General features: G+C 40.7%; 8 non-coding genes across 8 annotated transcripts; all 8 read right to left on the bottom strand.

Annotated features, from left to right (window-relative positions):
* Nucleotides 1–6,988: 6,988 nt before the first annotated feature.
* trnap-ugg (transfer RNA proline (anticodon UGG)) lies at nt 6,989–7,060 on the bottom strand. The gene has a single exon. It is a non-coding gene; the product is annotated as a tRNA-Pro (tRNA).
* A 1,028-nt stretch (nt 7,061–8,088) lies between these two features.
* Nucleotides 8,089–8,160, bottom strand: trnap-ugg (transfer RNA proline (anticodon UGG)). Its single transcript has one exon. It is a non-coding gene; the product is annotated as a tRNA-Pro (tRNA).
* Nucleotides 8,161–9,185: 1,025 nt separating this feature from the next.
* On the bottom strand, nt 9,186–9,257 carry trnap-ugg (transfer RNA proline (anticodon UGG)). Its single transcript has one exon. It is a non-coding gene; the product is annotated as a tRNA-Pro (tRNA).
* Nucleotides 9,258–10,285: 1,028 nt separating this feature from the next.
* On the bottom strand, nt 10,286–10,357 carry trnap-ugg (transfer RNA proline (anticodon UGG)). The gene has a single exon. It is a non-coding gene; the product is annotated as a tRNA-Pro (tRNA).
* Nucleotides 10,358–11,385: 1,028 nt separating this feature from the next.
* trnap-ugg (transfer RNA proline (anticodon UGG)) lies at nt 11,386–11,457 on the bottom strand. Its single transcript has one exon. It is a non-coding gene; the product is annotated as a tRNA-Pro (tRNA).
* A 3,199-nt stretch (nt 11,458–14,656) lies between these two features.
* trnap-ugg (transfer RNA proline (anticodon UGG)) lies at nt 14,657–14,728 on the bottom strand. The gene has a single exon. It is a non-coding gene; the product is annotated as a tRNA-Pro (tRNA).
* A 1,028-nt stretch (nt 14,729–15,756) lies between these two features.
* trnap-ugg (transfer RNA proline (anticodon UGG)) lies at nt 15,757–15,828 on the bottom strand. Its single transcript has one exon. It is a non-coding gene; the product is annotated as a tRNA-Pro (tRNA).
* Nucleotides 15,829–19,034: 3,206 nt separating this feature from the next.
* Nucleotides 19,035–19,106, bottom strand: trnap-ugg (transfer RNA proline (anticodon UGG)). The gene has a single exon. It is a non-coding gene; the product is annotated as a tRNA-Pro (tRNA).
* Between the last annotated feature and the right edge of the window lie 997 nt (nt 19,107–20,103).

Genomic DNA, 20,103 nt, shown 5'->3' with positions numbered 1-20,103 from the left:
ATCCATCTCCTCCTTCTTTACCACTACTGACTGCACCAACACACCAGTAGGAAGTGTGGACTCAGGGGAAGTTTCCACCAACAATACCTGTTCCACAAAGGGCTTAAGTTCTACTTTACAGACGGCTGACTCCAGGCGGCACGATTAAATTGCCAGGGCCCGGCCACTTTACACACCCAACTGCTTCCCCATAATCATTACTCCACTTATGTGAAGAACAATTTTGTCCCTGCTGGCTTCCGAAAGTCTGTGTATTAATTCTTAGGCTTCTAAGAACATTGGGCCCTGTTGCACTTTCATATAGATGAGCTAATAAACGCCTGAACAAACTGGAATTTGTGCCTAGAATGACTGTGGTTTTGTCTGGGCCACTGGGGCCTGGACATACCAGAGCTAGCACATCTACGATCTCTGACTTCCCTGTAACAACTCCTGGAAATTCAATGGTAACCACTACATGGCCTTTGTAGGGATAACTCGATTCACTCAAACCCCACACAGCAAGTCCAGCCACTGGATGGATAGGAACATCAGAAATATGCCTTCTATGCCAGGCTTCAAATATAATAGTAATCTGTGACCCACTGTCTAGTAAAGCTTTACAGGGGTGACCGTTCACTTTCAGTGGCACTATTGAAAGAGGACCTATCAGTCCCTCAGGAATTTGTCCCATACTTGCCGTCTGAACTGCACTCTTCTTCACTGAACAGTTGGCATCACCCATGGCAGTATCTGGGACTTTGGCCTCTCCTTGGCCTTTTTGAGTGACCTAAGTAGTTTCTGAATAACCATACTATGGTTCTCCGCATTTTGACATTTGGTGTCTATATGTGTCCTGCCTCTCCACATCTATAGCAGAAATAGCTATCTGACTCTTTAGAAGAGGCTTTCTGGGAAGACTGTGCTGAGCAAGGTGATCTTACGTTGGTGGAATAAGATGAAGCCTCTGTTGGCTCACTATCCCTGTTACTCATTTTATTTTGCAGTCTTTTCACCTGCTTCTTCAAAGCAGCAATTTCTACATCCTGGCAGCTGTCATTTGCTGGAAATTTGGGCTTAGGAGGTGGCACCAGTCTGTTAACTTGGGCTTTTTTGTCACTATCTACCATGGCTGCTAGCTGCGCCTTCAGCTCCTTAAGTTCTGTTTTCAGCCCTTGTACAGATCTGGCCATTCAAATTGCGCGCGGGAAGGAAAGTGATCTCGCGTGACACCGCAGTATTTCCCGTGAACACAGAAAATGCATTGACACAGGAAAGACATGATCAGTAGGGGGCAGTCATGTAACGCACTGAACTGAAGCGGCAGCGAACATCACCGCGAGCTACTGTACAGTAAAAGGCTCGTTTGAGATGAGCCAAATCTGCGTGGAATCGATGGGAAACGACTGGCTGAGGACACAGTTGTTCAAACAACTGTGATGTTGCATTCTCTTCTAAAATGTTTTATTTTTTAATCTAATATCATGTCTTGTGTATCGTATTTATTTTCATATAAAAGCAACAGAACTGAAACTATATCTTGTTTATCAGCAACACGGCACGTGAGCGTGAATAACGCGATATCCGCATTTGATCTCGTAGGTATCTGTTCCGCTTCCAGAGCTCTGTTCCACTTTTTTAGCTTGACATAGCAACCTGTTCATTATCAAAAATCGAATATAGTTAAAGGAACATATAAAACGTTGTACTGCTCAATTTAAATAGTCCATACAGTCTGTGCTTTAGGCCTGTAAGTGATTAGGCTGTGATTAGGCCTGTAAGTAGTATTTTTAACCAGCCGTAATTTAAAATAATACATTTGGCTATGCTAAATATATATATTTACATCTGCATATTTATGCTGGGTTCATTCTCGAAAGAGCGGTGACTGACAGTCATATCGAAGCAATTGACGGGACAAAAATATTTTCCCCGTTAGTTCAATTTTGTATGTATTGGCAAAGTGATTATATTTAGTCTAATTTAGTTTAGTTTTTTTAGTTAATTTAGAAAAACGTTTGGAGCATTTTTTGATCGTTAAATATAAGGGGTATGTTGGGGTGTATTATTTCCTGTTAGAAAACATACATTTTAAAAGCTGAAAACCTGTTAAAACATTCGCTATAAGCTGGAGCTTAACCATCAAACATTGTTTATTTTTTTCTGTAGATGGAAAAAAAAACACGGGTTAATAAACAAACATAACATAAAGCAAGCCTTTATGGATTCTTTTAATTCTTATAGCCTATTTCAAGGACAATGCAAGCATTATTTTACAACGAATCAATCAATGAAATGGTATAAAACAGAAAAAAATATATTTCGCGAAATATTTTACAGTTTTGAATTATGTTTAGCTTCTGTCTGTATGACCATAAATTACAGAGTAACCGTCTCTTCTCATAGATGCAGTGATCACGTACACGCAATATATTTTGCTAACTTGACAACCTGTTCATTATCAAAATCAAATATAGTTAAAGGAACACTGTTCAATTTAAATAGTCCATACAGTCTGTGCCATTCAGCATGAGCACCACCTCACTGTGATTAGGCCTGTAAGTAGTATTTTTAACCAGCAGTAATTTAAAATATCTTGAATTAGATTTTAACCCCCCCAGAGCCAATGGCGATTTCCATTTGCCTCGGGATCTGATTTTCGGAATCCGAGATTACGTCACATCCGGTAAAAACTCGGAAAAACCGAGTCGGATGCGTTCCATTTGCCCCAGAAGTAGCAATACCATGGATCCATATGGAAAAAGCAAGATTTTTTGCTTAGCCACACAACTTGTCGGATTTAAGGTACCTCAGTTTAAATGGCCTTTATCTTCGTTCACTTACAATTAGCCCGAACTACCTTAAATCCGACAAATAATCCGACTAATCATGAAATCCAATTCTAGAACGGTTAATTGGTAGCCATTGTTAGCAATATCACTTGATAACACATTACGCGCGGTGCTTCACGTATAAAACTCCGTAGCAACACGTCCACAGATAAATTGGACGATATAGTGTGTGCGACCGATTTAATGAGCCACAAATGAGAAGTAGTGCTTAAACAGGATAAAGCTACAACTTTCCCTTCTGTTGAGAAAGAGCGCAGCCATCTTCGATTCTAAACTCGGGATCCTCTGCGTTATCCGAGATATTTCTCGGATCTCCGAGAAACGGGAGCGCGCATGTCATCACTTCCGGCTTCGAAACTCGGATTCCGAGTTCCCAGGGCAAATGGAACGCACCACAAGCCTGCTCTTCTCACCTTTATTCATAGGGTGGGGGAAGGTGAATTGGCACGTTTAAAAGTGACACGAACGACCCCCTCTCATTAACATTTGTGAGGTTAGATCTTGTAATTTGAAGGGTTGTGAAAGCCATAAGGTATTGCTAGGGTGCAAAGTCCAAGAAGCAAGGAATATCTGCGCTGTGTTACTCGTTAGTTGCGCAGTAATAGTTTATGAATCACAAGAATAGGCCAACATGCAATTACGAAATACAATGCTCTGCAGTTTTTAATTTAACTTCTGAAGGCCATTTTGCGATCTCAATCGTCATACACCAGCATAGACCACCGTTTTCTCAATTATTTCTTAGATTTTTGTTTTAATATGCCACTCAAACGCACATAATGCTATGCCTTTATTCTTAAAATAGACTATTAGGATCTCATATTGCTACAACTTTGTACACAATACGGCAACAACTTTACAACGGGACACGTTATTTTTGTTATTATATATTTTTGATAACAGCATATTCTCAACAACAACAATGCCAAAAAAGCTTATTTATTCAAGTGATCAGAAATATACAATCATCAGAAATGTGTCATACATATTGTCTCAATAGAATTCTGGCAAAGAGAACAAGCAGAGCCCACAGACCAAAAATAAAACAGGGACTACCCGGTTTGTAAAAAAGAAATCAGTGGGTATTTGCTAATTTATTATTACGCAATAATAATAAATTGTTGGTCGGAGATTCAACCCCGCAGTTCGTGACTGGAAGCTGATGAGACAGACTTAACGAACTTCTCCGAAATAGAAGGACAACTTTTCAACTTTAAAAAAAAAAAAAAGTTTAAAAAAAAAAACTTGCAGAACTCACTGGAGCACTTTTTGTTACGATTCGTGCGTGCGGGGGAGCGGGCAGGCAAGCGAAGCCGAAAGTGCAGGCAAACGGGTTTTACTAGGCATAGACAAGACCAACACGGTAAACAACATCGACTAACATCAATGACGGACACCCGACTAAGGAAGACGTGGACTAATATACATGAAACAAGCCAAAATAACAGGGAACAGCTGGGCACAATTGGGGAAGCACACGTGGATAATGAGGGGGCGTGGCACACACGAGGAGCGGACGGAGCTGGGCGTGACACTTTTGATACTTAACAGTTGTATTCGTTGTCAGTCATATAATAAAAACTTGATTGTTTAGGATATCGGGGCGGCATGGTGGTGCAGTGGTTAGCACTGTTGCCTCACACCTCTGGGACTCGAGTTCGAGTCTCTGTGACATGCTGAGGCTAATTGCGGATACCGTAGGTGTGCATGTGTGAGTGAATGGTGTGCGAGTGTGCGAGTGTGCCCTGTGATGGGCTGGCCCCCTGTCCAGGGTTGTTCCCTGAAAAAGACAAGCTACCTGTCAAACATGCATATCTTCATTTGATGTTGCTTTAAAATGTTGAAATTTATAATGAATTTCTGATCGCACTTGCGTCATGTCCGAAAAACGTGTTTTAGCTTTCACTCTTCGCACAAATGATTGGATATGCACCTAATAGCACACATTTATATCTATTATTATTTATATCTATTATTTTACATCTATAGATTTCATTTTAGCCAATTCGTGATTTGAGAAGGCAAATTGAAACAGAGTAGGTCAACTCACTCTCTGCCGCTTGGTCTTTACTTTAAGAAACAAAAAGCTTACGTTTAACGAAAAAAATGCTCCAAACTTTTTTTTTCTAAATTAACTTAATAAAAAAGAAACTAAATTATAAATACTTTGCCATTACATACAGAATGAATTACCGATATGGCGCGAGACATAATGACGATATGGCGCGAGAAACAATGACACCGGGAAAAAAAATCCACTTTTCTCTCTGGCTGCCTGCTGTGAAACAACAGACATAACAAATACTGCCCAAATAGCCATCTTTGAGCGCGGAATCACTGCTGAGTTTGAAACGACCGAAGCATTGCTGTCTTTGCAAGCCAAATTGCTTGCCATACCAAAGGTGATGATTTGTTTGAGCAAGTTGTTTTGGCAATGAACAAATTTGAATTACTGTACCATTTGACAAGTTAAGTGGCCTTGCCACCGATTGAGCTTCAGCCATGCTTGGCCAGCAAAAGGGACTAACTGCATTGTTTAAGCAGTCAGGCAGAAGATGGCAGCCTGGAACAAAAACACTACAACTCCCATGCACACATACCAGCGCCCTGCTGCTGCACACAATACAAAATGCCACCACAAAGTTCCCTTCCTCCCTAATGGCGTCCCAACCCAAAAACAGTCTTAAAACACACAGAAATAATAAAACCCCTCGCTCTATACAATTAATCCTGGCAGTGAAACAGGGAATGACAATCCACCGATCCCCACATTCATAGTAGAGAAAAAGAGGCAAAGCAGCAGAATCCGTGTATCATTCGTTCATCCGTTTTTAATATGAAACCAAAACAAGAAAAGCGGAAAACCACTCGTATTTAACAGTTTTTGTTTCCAAAACCAAAACGACAAAACGGACAATGGCTCGTTTTCCGATTTCCCATTTTTTTCTCAAAACAAAAAAGGAACAAACGGATAACGAGCGCTCATGTCCGATTTAGTTTTTTTCATTTAATACAAACGCCGTGACCCGGAAATGACTGTACTGATAGTAAAACAAGCCCGAACAACGGTACTGCCCCGCGGTTAAGTTAGCCTCATATTCGGTATTCAGTTTTCTAGCTTTGATGACTTTTCATGGAAGTAAGATGGGGCGTTTTTAATGACAGAATCGTGTTGTCAAGTACACAGACAACGATGCACACCGATTATTTTGGGGTTGGGTCATTCTCCATTTGGAGTGGGAAACCATGTTAAAGATGTTGCAGGGTTTAAAAACATGCTTAACAATTAGGCACATCTGCAAATGTCAGCATGTACTTTCATATATACAAATTTCCCTCATGATTTTTTTCTTCTTTCAATTTTTATCATGTTTAAAAGTTCTAAACTAGTACATTTTTAATTTTTAAATATGTTATTAAAAAGCCATTTTTAATAATATATTTATTTTAAAAGTATACTTATTATTGTTATTACTTATCCAATATTTGTTACTCATAGTCCAGGCTATATTCCAATTGATATTTTAATTTGTTCCAAATGAACTCGGACCACAAAGTAGCAACGTTATGCATCAGGATTCTGGTGTATTTATTATTCCACTTTTAAACTTTTGTTAATAACATTTATTGTGACATCTTTTCAAGTGTGCTGCAATCTTGCAGTAGTTTAAGAAGACCTAAAAAAAATTGATCAGAGCTGCTTCGAGACGCAGACGCTTAAGTCAGTCACTCTTGTTCTTTCTATTCGTATCACGAAGCTGTAAAAATATATTTAGTTTCTACCTATATATATTTGGAAAGTAGAAGGTTTCTGAGGGTGTTTTTTAAATGTGTATATGACAAAAACTTGCGGAGTTATTTAAATGGTCTCGCAAGAATTCTGTCAGATCCCGCGCTGGTGCCCCCTAGAGCTGGCCATGGTTTTTGGCTACAGAATGTTGTCCCTTGTGCCACCTGGTGGATATTATATGAAGCGCAACAACGTTTTAAAAAAATATGAAAAAGCGCTTGCAGGGAGACGCGCGATCACGCGTGCCGAATTGCAGGATGCCACGTGAAAATAGACGCATTATTAATGGACAGATCTGGACAGAACTGGACAGAATGGACAGAACACACAAACTAAAGGATCCCTTTATATTAACCACACTGCACATGGGCTCGTGCGGGATTTGAACCTGGGACCTCTCGCACCCAAAGCGAGAATCATACCCCTAGACCAACGAGCCCCTCATGCTGACAGCTCTTACACGGTGTGTGGGATAAAAATCAGAGTTTTTCAATTTCATTATTTTGCTTAGCAGCAGAAAATCTCACCGTGCACTTTTTGTACACAGTTGTGTACATTCCTTTCTGAACAGCCACGTTTTCAACATAACAGTCAGAAAATCATGCTTAAAATGACAGCAGGAAGACACAGTTCCTTTTATCTTTGATGGGTTTGAATATGCTGATTTCCATAGAGTTTTGGTCATGCATGAAGCACATGAATGTTACATCTAGTAAAGCTGAAGTGCCATGAGGAACATTGCTGTTCTACGCTCAATGTCCATAGATCATTTTCTTATCGATTTTTACAAATGTTTGAGAAGATTGCTCTTTTACTGTCGATGTGTATTGAAGATCACCAGCAGTTTGCAGAATGCATTTGACACGTCAGGACAAGAGTCTTCTCTTTGATCGTTTTCCTGTCGGGTTTTGCAAATGTTTTGCGAGATTGCTCATTTACAATCAATGTCCATTTAAGATTGCAATCACTTCCAGAAGTTACTTGCCTCATCTGCACAAGGTCCTTCTGCATGTGTGGACACTATGTTTCAGCTGTATCTTTGAGGTGTTGGGTTTTGCAAAGACTCGAGCAGATTGCTCTTATACGGTCAATGTCTATTGAAGATCACAATCGATTGCCGAAGGTGGGTCTGCTAAATTCTGCCAATATGTATCTGTCTGCTGAAATCACTACGACAATGCACTTGCAAATGTAAAGGGAAATTGACGTGAAACAAAAGCAAAAAGAGTGAAGTTGAAAATCATGCCATCTGTGTCATTTAGTAGGGAAGGAGTGACAGGCAGAGGTTAAATGACCACAAGCTAGACTAGTATGTATCACAGCATCGGTTCTCATAGAATTTTGACTTTGGTTATCTCCTACTTGGTCACTAGTTATCGTGGTATAAGGTACTGAGCACCAGCAGGTAGGTTGGGAAAGCCTACCACACAAACTAAAGGATCCACTTATATTATCCGCACTGCACAAGGGCTCGTCCGGGATTTGAACCCGGGACCTCTCGCACCCAAAGCGAGAATCATACCCCTAGACCAACGAGCCCCTCATGCTGTCAGCTTTTACACGGTGTGTGTGATGAAAATCATAGTCTTTCAATTTCATGATTTTGCTTAGCAGCAGAAAATCTCACCGTGCACTTTTTGTACACAGTTGTGTACATTCCTTTCTGAACAGCCACTTTTTCAACATAGTCAGAAAATCATGCTTAAAATGACAGCAGGAAGACACAGTTCCTTTTATCTTTGATGGGTTTGAATATGCTGATTTCCATAGAGTCTTGGTCATGCATGAAGCACATGAATGTTACATCTAGTAAAGCTGAAGTGCCATGAGGAACATTGCTGTTCTACGCTCAATGTCCATAGATCATTTTCTTATCGATTTTTACAAATGTTTGAGAAGATTGCTCTTTTACTGTCGATGTGTATTGAAGATCACCAGCAGTTTGCAGAATGCATTTGACACGTCAGGACAAGAGTCTTCTCTTTGATCGTTTTCCTGTCGGGTTTTGCAAATGTTTTGCGAGATTGCTCATTTACAATCAATGTCCATTTAAGATTGCAATCACTTCCAGAAGTTACTTGCCTCATCTGCACAAGGTCCTTCTGCATGTGTGGACACTATGTTTGAGCTTTATCTTTGAGGTGTTGGGTTTTGCAAAGACTCGAGCAGATTGCTCTTATACGGTGAATGTCTATTGAAGATCACAATCGATTGCCGAAGGTGGGTCTGCTAAATTCTGCCAATATGTATCTGTCTGCTGAAATCACTACGTCAATGCACTTGCAAATGTAAAGGGAAATTGACGTGAAACAAAAGCAAAAAGAGTGAAGTTGAAAATCATGCCATCTGTGTCATTTAGTAGGGAAGGAGTGACAGGCAGAGGTTAAATGAGCACAAGCTAGACTAGTATGTATCACAGCATCGGTTCTCATAGAATTTTGACTTTGGTTATCTCCTACTTGGTCACTAGTTATCGTGGTATAAGGTACTGAGCACCAGCAGGTAGGTTGGGAAAGCCTACCACACAAACTAAAGGATCCATTTATATTATCCGCACTGCACAAGGGCTCGTCCGGGATTTGAACCTGGGACCTCTCGCACCCAAAGCGAGAATCATACCCCTAGACCAACGAGCCCCTCATGCTGTCAGCTTTTACACGGTGTGTGTGATGAAAATCATAGTCTTTCAATTTCATGATTTTGCTTAGCAGCAGAAAATCTCACCGTGCACTTTTTGTACACAGTTCTGTACATTCCTTTCTGAACAGCCACGTTTTTAACATAACAGTCAGAAAATCATGCTTAAAATGACAGCAGGAAGACACAGTTCCTTTTATCTTTGATGGGTTTGGATATGCTGATTTCCATAGAGTCTTGGTCATGCAAGAAGCACATGAATGTTACATCTAGTAAAGCTGAAGTGTCATGAGGAACATTGCTGTTCTACGCTCAATGTCCATAGATGATTTTCTTATCGATTTTTACAAATGTTTGAGAAGATTGCTCTTTTACTGTCGATGTATATTGAAGATCCCCATCAGTTTGCAGAATGCATTTGACACGTCAGGACAAGAGTTTTCTCTTTCATCGTTTTCCTGTCGGGTTTTGCAAATGTTTTGCGAGATTGCTCATTTATAATCAATGTCCATTGAAGATTGCAATCACTTCCAGAAGTTACTTGCCTCATCTGCACAAAGTCCTTCTGCATGTGTGGACACTATGTTTGAGCTTTATCTTTGAGGTGTTGGGTTTTGCAAAGACTCGAGCAGATTGCTCTTTTACGGTCAATGTCCATTGAAGATCACAATCGATTGCCGAAGGTGGGCCTGCTAAATTCTGCCAATATGTATCTGTCTGCTGAAATCACTACGACAATGCACTTGCAAATGTAAAGGGAAATTGACGTGACACAAAAGCAAAAAGAGTGAAGTTGAAAATCATGCCATCTGTGTCATTTAGTAGGGAAGGAGTGACAGGCAGAGGTTAAATGAGCACAAGCTAGACTAGTATGTATCACAGCATCGGTTCTCATAGAATTTTGACTTTGGTTATCTCCATCTTGGTCACTAGTTATCGTGGTATAAGGTACTGAGCACCAGCAGGTAGGTTGGGAAAGCCTACCACACAAACTAAAGGATCCACTTATATTATCCGCACTGCACAAGGGCTCGTCCGGGATTTGAACCCGGGACCTCTCGCACCCAAAGCGAGAATCATACCCCTAGACCAACGAGCCCCTCATGCTGTCAGCTGTCACACGGTGTGTGTGATGAAAATCATAGTTTTTCAATTTCATGAATTTGCTTGGCAACAGAAAATTTCACCGTGCACCATTTGTACACAGTTCTGTACATTCCTTTCTGAACAGCCACGTTTTTAACATAACAGTCAGAAAATCATGCTTAAAATGACAGCAGGAAGACACAGTTCCTTTTATCTTTGATGGGTTTGGATATGCTGATTTCCATAGAGTCTTGGTCATGCAAGAAGCACATGAATGTTACATCTAGTAAAGCTGAAGTGTCATGAGGAACATTGCTGTTCTACGCTCAATGTCCATAGATCATTTTCTTATCGATTTTTACAAATGTTTGAGAAGATTGCTCTTTTACTGTCGATGTATATTGAAGATCCCCATCAGTTTGCAGAATGCATTTGACACGTCAGGACAAGAGTTTTCTCTTTCATCGTTTTCCTGTCGGGTTTTGCAAATGTTTTGCGAGATTACTCATCTACAATCAATGTCCATTGAAGATTGCAATCACTTCCAGAAGTTACTTGCCTCATCTGCACAAGGTCCTTCTGCATGTGTGGACACTATGTTTGAGCTTTATCTTTGAGGTGTTGGGTTTTGCAAAGACTCGAGCAGATTGCTCTTATACGGTGAATGTCTATTGAAGATCACAATCGATTGCCGAAGGTGGGTCTGCTAAATTCTGCCAATATGTATCTGTCTGCTGAAATCACTACGACAATGCACTTGCAAATGTAAAGGGAAATTGACGTGAAACAAAAGCAAAAAGAGTGAAGTTGAAAATCATGCCATCTGTGTCATTTAGTAGGGAAGGAGTGACAGGCAGAGGTTAAATGAGCACAAGCTAGACTAGTATGTATCACAGCATCGGTTCTCATAGAATTTTGACTTTGGTTATCTCCTACTTGGTCACTAGTTATTGTGGTATAAGGTACTGAGCACCAGCAGGTAGGTTGGGAAAGCCTACCACACAAACTAAAGGATCCACTTATATTATCCGCACTGCACAAGGGCTCGTCCGGGATTTGAACCCGGGACCTCTCGCACCCAAAGCGAGAATCATACCCCTAGACCAACGAGCCCCTCATGCTGTCAGCTTTTACACGGTGTGTGTGATGAAAATCATAGTCTTTCAATTTCATGATTTTGCTTAGCAGCAGAAAATCTCACCGTGCACTTTTTGTACACAGTTCTGTACATTCCTTTCTGAACAGCCACGTTTTTAACATAACAGTCAGAAAATCATGCTTAAAATGACAGCAGGAAGACACAGTTCCTTTTATCTTTGATGGGTTTGGATATGCTGATTTCCATAGAGTCTTGGTCATGCAAGAAGCACATGAATGTTACATCTAGTAAAGCTGAAGTGTCATGAGGAACATTGCTGTTCAATGTCCATAGATGATTTTCTTATCGATTTTTACAAATGTTTGAGAAGATTGCTCTTTTACTGTCGATGTATATTGAAGATCCCCATCAGTTTGCAGAATGCATTTGACACGTCAGGACAAGAGTTTTCTCTTTCATCGTTTTCCTGTCGGGTTTTGCAAATGTTTTGCGAGATTGCTCATTTATAATTCACTGGTCAACAGTGAAAAAAAGGTCTAACTTTTTATAGCTGATCTAGGATAATTTTAATGCGCTAAATCCAAAAATCACATTGGTTTTGCGCTACCAGGTCAACTTTTTCATCTATTGTCGAAATTAGATAAACTGATGCCATGCAAAGCATTACGTAAACTACATTGTGTGCGTGCGTGTGTGTTTCTCATTTATAGGCCTATACTTAAAATTTTGTTGCTGCATATTACAAATATTGTTATTTGGAGTTTCAAAGTTAATGAGATGGCATCATTAAGAAGATCTTGCAGAAATAAGCCTGATGTCTTTTGTTACATTTGCGGCGAATACACTCTTGTTCATAACAGGAAACCAATCACAAGTTTCGTAAAGCGTGCATACCTTGCTTATTTCAGTATGGCACTAGGTGACCAAGACAAAGCTTGGGCACCACACATGGTATGCAAAAACTGCACTGAGTATCTGCGTCAGTGGACCAAGGGTCATAAGAGTTGTCTGAAGTTTGGAATACCCATGGTCTGGAGGGAGCCGAGAAACCATGGCACTGATTGCTACTTTTGCGCTATTGATGTGACTGGGATAAACAGAAAAAACCGGAACAACCTGACATATCCTGATCTTGAATCAGCACGTCGTCCTGTAGCTCATTGCGATGAAATCCCAATACCTGTCTTTGGAGAACTTCCTGTAATTAGCGACCAAGACTCTCCCAGTGTTGAAGAAGATGAAGAAGAATATGTGGTTGATGAAAGCGGTGCGCCAAAGCTTTTCTCTCAAATGGAGCTTAATGATCTAGTTCGTGATCTCAGCTTGTCAAAATCATCTGCCGAACTATTAGCATCCAGATTAAAGGACAAAAACTTACTCTCAGACAGCGTTCGCATCACATTCTACCGCAACAGACATCAAGACTACCTATGTTATTTCTCTCAAGAGAAGGATTTGGTGTACTGTTCAGATATTGCACAACTTCTACACAAGCTTGGAGTGCCACAATACGAACCCACAGATTGGAGACTGTTCATTGACAGCAGCAAGCGATCACTGAAATGTGTTTTGCTGCACAATGGCAACCTCTATGCCTCTGTACCCCTCGCACACTCGACTACACTGAAGGAGAAGTATGAAGCAGTGAAGTACGTTTTGGAGAAAATTTGCTATGATCAGCATCACTGGTATATTTGTGTTGACTTAAAGATGGTGAACTTTTTTGTTGGGACAGCAGTCGGGGTTTACCAAGTACCGTTGCTTCCTTTGCATGTGGGACAATAGGGACAGAACTCATCATTACATACAAAAGGACTGGCCTGAACGGGAGGAATTGGTGCCTTGCAGAGCAAAGAACGTCATCAACAACCCTCTGGTGGACAGAGATAAGATACTCTTCCTACCACTGCACATCAAACTTGGTTTGATTAAGCAGTTCACCAAAGCATTGGACAAAGCTGGTGGCTGCTTCATTTACTTGTGCCAGGCTTTTCCAGGATTGACCATTGAGAAGTTAAAGGCTGGCATCTTTGACGGTCCTCAAATCCGTCAGCTCATCACAGATCCTCAGTTCGAAAAGTCAATGAACGAAGTGGAGCTGGAAGCGTGGAAGGCTTTTGTTATGGTTGTGAAAAACTTTCTGGGCAACAATAAGGCCCCTAACTACGCGGAACTTGTCACGAATATGTTGACTGCTTTCAGGAACCTCAGATGCAACATGAGCATCAAGATGCATTACTTATACTCACATATGGATCGGTTTCTGGAAAATCTTGGATCTATGAGTGATGAACAGGGCGAGCGTTTCCATCAGGAGATGAAGGAGATGGAGAACAGGTACCAAGGTCGGTGGGATGCATTAATGATGGCGGACTACTGTTGGAATCTGACTAGAGACATATCCCTGCCGCTGGACATTCCAGAACTTCAAGGAAAAGGAAATTTAAGCCCCAAGTTTTGAACAGTGATGATTGAAGATACAATTTGCATATATAAAGTTAATTTTGTGGTAAATTAAAATTTTTCGAGACAGAAAATCGCACTATTTTAAAATCAACTTAGCTGAAAAACCTGACCTGATCTACAAAAACTGATGCCATATTCGTGTTCTGTGGGCCAGAAATATGTTAAATCAGCAGAAATATATTAGACAACTCACAAAATTTTTTTTTTGTAACCCAGTGTAATCAATGTCCATTGAAGATTGCAATCACTTCCAGAAGTTACTTGCCTCATCTGCACAAAGTCCTTCTGCATGTGTGGACACTATGTTTGAGCTTTATCTTTGAGGTGTTGGGTTTTGCAAAGACTCGAGCAGATTGCTCTTTTACAGTCAATGTCCATTGAAGATCACAATCGATTGCCGAAGGTGGGCCTGCTAAATTCTGCCAATATGTATCTGTCTGCTGAAATCACTACGACAATGCACTTGCAAATGTAAAGGGAAATTGACGTGACACAAAAGCAAAAAGAGTGAAGTTGAAAATCATGCCATCTGTGTCATTTAGTAGGGAAGGAGTGACAGGCAGAGGTTAAATGAGCACAAGCTAGACTAGTATGTATCACAGCATCGGTTCTCATAGAATTTTGACTTTGGTTATCTCCATCTTGGTCACTAGTTATCGTGGTATAAGGTACTGAGCACCAGCAGGTAGGTTGGGAAAGCCTACCACACAAACTAAAGGATCCACTTATATTATCCGCACTGCACAAGGGCTCGTCCGGGATTTGAACCCGGGACCTCTTGCACCCAAAGCGAGAATCATACCCCTAGACCAACGAGCCCCTCATGCTGTCAGCTGTCACACGGTGTGTGTGATGAAAATCATAGTTTTTCAATTTCATGATTTTGCTTGGCAACAGAAAATTTCACCGTGCACTTTTTGTACACAGTTCTGTACATTCCTTTCTGAACAGCCACGTTTTTAACATAACAGTCAGAAAATCATGCTTAAAATGACAGCAGGAAGACACAGTTCCTTTTATCTTTGATGGGTTTGGATATGCTGATTTCCATAGAGTCTTGGTCATGCAAGAAGCACATGAATGTTACATCTAGTAAAGCTGAAGTGTCATGAGGAACATTGCTGTTCTACGCTCAATGTCCATAGATCATTTTCTTATCGATTTTTACAAATGTTTGAGAAGATTGCTCTTTTACTGTCGATGTGTATTGAAGATCCCCATCAGTTTGCAGAATGCATTTTACACGTCAGGACAAGAGTTTTCTCTTTCATCGTTTTCCTGTCGGGTTTTGCAAATGTTTTGCGAGATTACTCATCTACAATCAATGTCCATTGAAGATTGCAATCACTTCCAGAAGTTACTTGCCTCATCTGCACAAGGTCCTTCTGCATGTGTGGACACTATGTTTGAGCTTTATCTTTGAGGTGTTGGGTTTTGCAAAGACTCGAGCAGATTGCTCTTATACGGTGAATGTCTATTGAAGATCACAATCGATTGCCGAAGGTGGGTCTGCTAAATTCTGCCAATATGTATCTGTCTGCTGAAATCACTACGACAATGCACTTGCAAATGTAAAGGGAAATTGATGTGAAACAAAAGCAAAAAGAGTGAAGTTGAAAATCATGCCATCTGTGTCATTTAGTAGGGAAGGAGTGACAGGCAGAGGTTAAATGAGCACAAGCTAGACTAGTATGTATCACAGCATCGGTTCTCATAGAATTTTGACTTTGGTTATCTCCTACTTGGTCACTAGTTATTGTGGTATAAGGTACTGAGCACCAGCAGGTAGGTTGGGAAAGCCTACCACACAAACTAAAGGATCCACTTATATTATCCGCACTGCACAAGGGCTCGTCCGGGATTTGAACCCGGGACCTCTCGCACCCAAAGCGAGAATCATACCCCTAGACCAACGAGCCCCTCATGCTGTCAGCTTTTACACGGTGTGTGTGATGAAAATCATAGTCTTTCAATTTCATGATTTTGCTTAGCAGCAGAAAATCTCACCGTGCACTTTTTGTACACAGTTCTGTACATTCCTTTCTGAACAGCCACGTTTTTAACATAACAGTCAGAAAATCATGCTTAAAATGACAGCAGGAAGACACAGTTCCTTTTATCTTTGATGGGTTTGGATATGCTGATTTCCATAGAGTCTTGGTCATGCAAGAAGCACATGAATGTTACATCTAGTAAAGCTGAAGTGTCATGAGGAACATTGCTGTTCTACGCTCAATGTCCATAGATGATTTTCTTATCGATTTTTACAAATGTTTGAGAAGATTGCTCTTTTACTGTCGATGTATATTGAAGATCCCCATCAGTTTGCAGAATGCATTTGACACGTCAGGACAAGAGTTTTCTCTTTCATCGTTTTCCTGTCGGGTTTTGCAAATGTTTTGCGAGATTGCTCATTTATAATTCACTGGTCAACAGTGAAAAAAAGGTCTAACTTTTTATAGCTGATCTAGGATAATTTTAATGCGCTAAATCCAAAAATCACATTGGTTTTGCGCTACCAGGTCAACTTTTTCATCTATTGTCGAAATTAGATAAACTGATGCCATGCAAAGCATTACGTAAACTACATTGTGTGCGTGCGTGTGTGTTTCTCATTTATAGGCCTATACTTAAAATTTTGTTGCTGCATATTACAAATATTGTTATTTAGAGTTTCAAAGTTAATGAGATGGCATCATTAAGAAGATCTTGCAGAAATAAGCCTGATGTCTTTTGTTACATTTGCGGCGAATACACTCTTGTTCATAACAGGAAACCAATCACAAGTTTCGTAAAGCGTGCATACCTTGCTTATTTCAGTATGGCACTAGGTGACCAAGACAAAGCTTGGGCACCACACATGGTATGCAAAAACTGCACTGAGTATCTGCGTCAGTGGACCAAGGGTCATAAGAGTTGTCTGAAGTTTGGAATACCCATGGTCTGGAGGGAGCCGAGAAACCATGGCACTGATTGCTACTTTTGCGCTATTGATGTGACTGGGATAAACAGAAAAAACCGGAACAACCTGACATATCCTGATCTTGAATCAGCACGTCGTCCTGTAGCTCATTGCGATGAAATCCCAATACCTGTCTTTGGAGAACTTCCTGTAATTAGCGACCAAGACTCTCCCAGTGTTGAAGAAGATGAAGAAGAATATGTGGTTGATGAAAGCGGTGCGCCAAAGCTTTTCTCTCAAATGGAGCTTAATGATCTAGTTCGTGATCTCAGCTTGTCAAAATCATCTGCCGAACTATTAGCATCCAGATTAAAGGACAAAAACTTACTCTCAGACAGCGTTCGCATCACATTCTACCGCAACAGACATCAAGACTACCTATGTTATTTCTCTCAAGAGAAGGATTTGGTGTACTGTTCAGATATTGCACAACTTCTACACAAGCTTGGAGTGCCACAATACGAACCCACAGATTGGAGACTGTTCATTGACAGCAGCAAGCGATCACTGAAATGTGTTTTGCTGCACAATGGCAACCTCTATGCCTCTGTACCCCTCGCACACTCGACTACACTGAAGGAGAAGTATGAAGCAGTGAAGTACGTTTTGGAGAAAATTTGCTATGATCAGCATCACTGGTATATTTGTGTTGACTTAAAGATGGTGAACTTTTTTGTTGGGACAGCAGTCGGGGTTTACCAAGTACCGTTGCTTCCTTTGCATGTGGGACAATAGGGACAGAACTCATCATTACATACAAAAGGACTGGCCTGAACGGGAGGAATTGGTGCCTTGCAGAGCAAAGAACGTCATCAACAACCCTCTGGTGGACAGAGATAAGATACTCTTCCTACCACTGCACATCAAACTTGGTTTGATTAAGCAGTTCACCAAAGCATTGGACAAAGCTGGTGGCTGCTTCATTTACTTGTGCCAGGCTTTTCCAGGATTGACCATTGAGAAGTTAAAGGCTGGCATCTTTGACGGTCCTCAAATCCGTCAGCTCATCACAGATCCTCAGTTCGAAAAGTCAATGAACGAAGTGGAGCTGGAAGCGTGGAAGGCTTTTGTTATGGTTGTGAAAAACTTTCTGGGCAACAATAAGGCCCCTAACTACGCGGAACTTGTCACGAATATGTTGACTGCTTTCAGGAACCTCAGATGCAACATGAGCATCAAGATGCATTACTTATACTCACATATGGATCGGTTTCTGGAAAATCTTGGATCTATGAGTGATGAACAGGGCGAGCGTTTCCATCAGGAGATGAAGGAGATGGAGAACAGGTACCAAGGTCGGTGGGATGCATTAATGATGGCGGACTACTGTTGGAATCTGACTAGAGACATATCCCTGCCGCTGGACATTCCAGAACTTCAAGGAAAAGGAAATTTAAGCCCCAAGTTTTGAACAGTGATGATTGAACATACAATTTGCATATATAAAGTTAATTTTGTGGTAAATTAAAATTTTTCGAGACAGAAAATCGCACTATTTTAAAATCAACTTAGCTGAAAAACCTGACCTGATCTACAAAAACTGATGCCATATTCGTGTTCTGTGGGCCAGAAATATGTTAAATCAGCAGAAATATATTAGACAACTCACAAAATTTTTTTTTTGTAACCCAGTGTAATCAATGTCCATTGAAGATTGCAATCACTTCCAGAAGTTACTTGCCTCATCTGCACAAAGTCCTTCTGCATGTGTGGACACTATGTTTGAGCTTTATCTTTGAGGTGTTGGGTTTTGCAAAGACTCGAGCAGATTGCTCTTTTACGGTCAATGTCCATTGAAGATCACAATCGATTGCCGAAGGTGGGCCTGCTAAATTCTGCCAATATGTATCTGTCTGCTGAAATCACTACGACAATGCACTTGCAAATGTAAAGGGAAATTGACGTGACACAAAAGCAAAAAGAGTGAAGTTGAAAATCATGCCATCTGTGTCATTTAGTAGGGAAGGAGTGACAGGCAGAGGTTAAATGAGCACAAGCTAGACTAGTATGTATCACAGCATCGGTTCTCATAGAATTTTGACTTTGGTTATCTCCATCTTGGTCACTAGTTATCGTGGTATAAGGTACTGAGCACCAGCAGGTAGGTTGGGAAAGCCTACCACACAAACTAAAGGATCCACTTATATTATCCGCACTGCACAAGGGCTCGTCCGGGATTTGAACCCGGGACCTCTTGCACCCAAAGCGAGAATCATACCCCTAGACCAACGAGCCCCTCATGCTGTCAGCTGTCACACGGTGTGTGTGATGAAAATCATAGTTTTTCAATTTCATGATTTTGCTTGGCAACAGAAAATTTCACCGTGCACTTTTTGTACACAGTTCTGTACATTCCTTTCTGAACAGCCACGTTTTTAACATAACAGTCAGAAAATCATGCTTAAAATGACAGCAGGAAGACACAGTTCCTTTTATCTTTGATGGGTTTGGATATGCTGATTTCCATAGAGTCTTGGTCATGCAAGAAGCACATGAATGTTACATCTAGTAAAGCTGAAGTGTCATGAGGAACATTGCTGTTCTACGCTCAATGTCCATAGATCATTTTCTTATCGATTTTTACAAATGTTTGAGAAGATTGCTCTTTTACTGTCGATGTGTATTGAAGATCCCCATCAGTTTGCAGAATGCATTTTACACGTCAGGACAAGAGTTTTCTCTTTCATCGTTTTCCTGTCGGGTTTTGCAAATGTTTTGCGAGATTACTCATCTACAATCAATGTCCATTGAAGATTGCAATCACTTCCAGAAGTTACTTGCCTCATCTGCACAAGGTCCTTCTGCATGTGTGGACACTATGTTTGAGCTTTATCTTTGAGGTGTTGGGTTTTGCAAAGACTCGAGCAGATTGCTCTTATACGGTGAATGTCTATTGAAGATCACAATCGATTGCCGAAGGTGGGTCTGCTAAATTCTGCCAATATGTATCTGTCTGCTGAAATCACTACGACAATGCACTTGCAAATGTAAAGGGAAATTGATGTGAAACAAAAGCAAAAAGAGTGAAGTTGAAAATCATGCCATCTGTGTCATTTAGTAGGGAAGGAGTGACAGGCAGAGGTTAAATGAGCACAAGCTAGACTAGTATGTATCACAGCATCGGTTCTCATAGAATTTTGACTTTGGTTATCTCCTACTTGGTCACTAGTTATTGTGGTATAAGGTACTGAGCACCAGCAGGTAGGTTGGGAAAGCCTACCACACAAACTAA

Source organism: Paramormyrops kingsleyae, chromosome 5 (assembly GCF_048594095.1).
Source record: "Paramormyrops kingsleyae isolate MSU_618 chromosome 5, PKINGS_0.4, whole genome shotgun sequence".
In the NCBI taxonomy this organism is placed as follows: Eukaryota; Metazoa; Chordata; class Actinopteri; order Osteoglossiformes; family Mormyridae; genus Paramormyrops; species Paramormyrops kingsleyae.
Note: the sequence above shows the minus strand (reverse complement) of the source record. Positions and strands in the feature narration are given on the sequence as shown.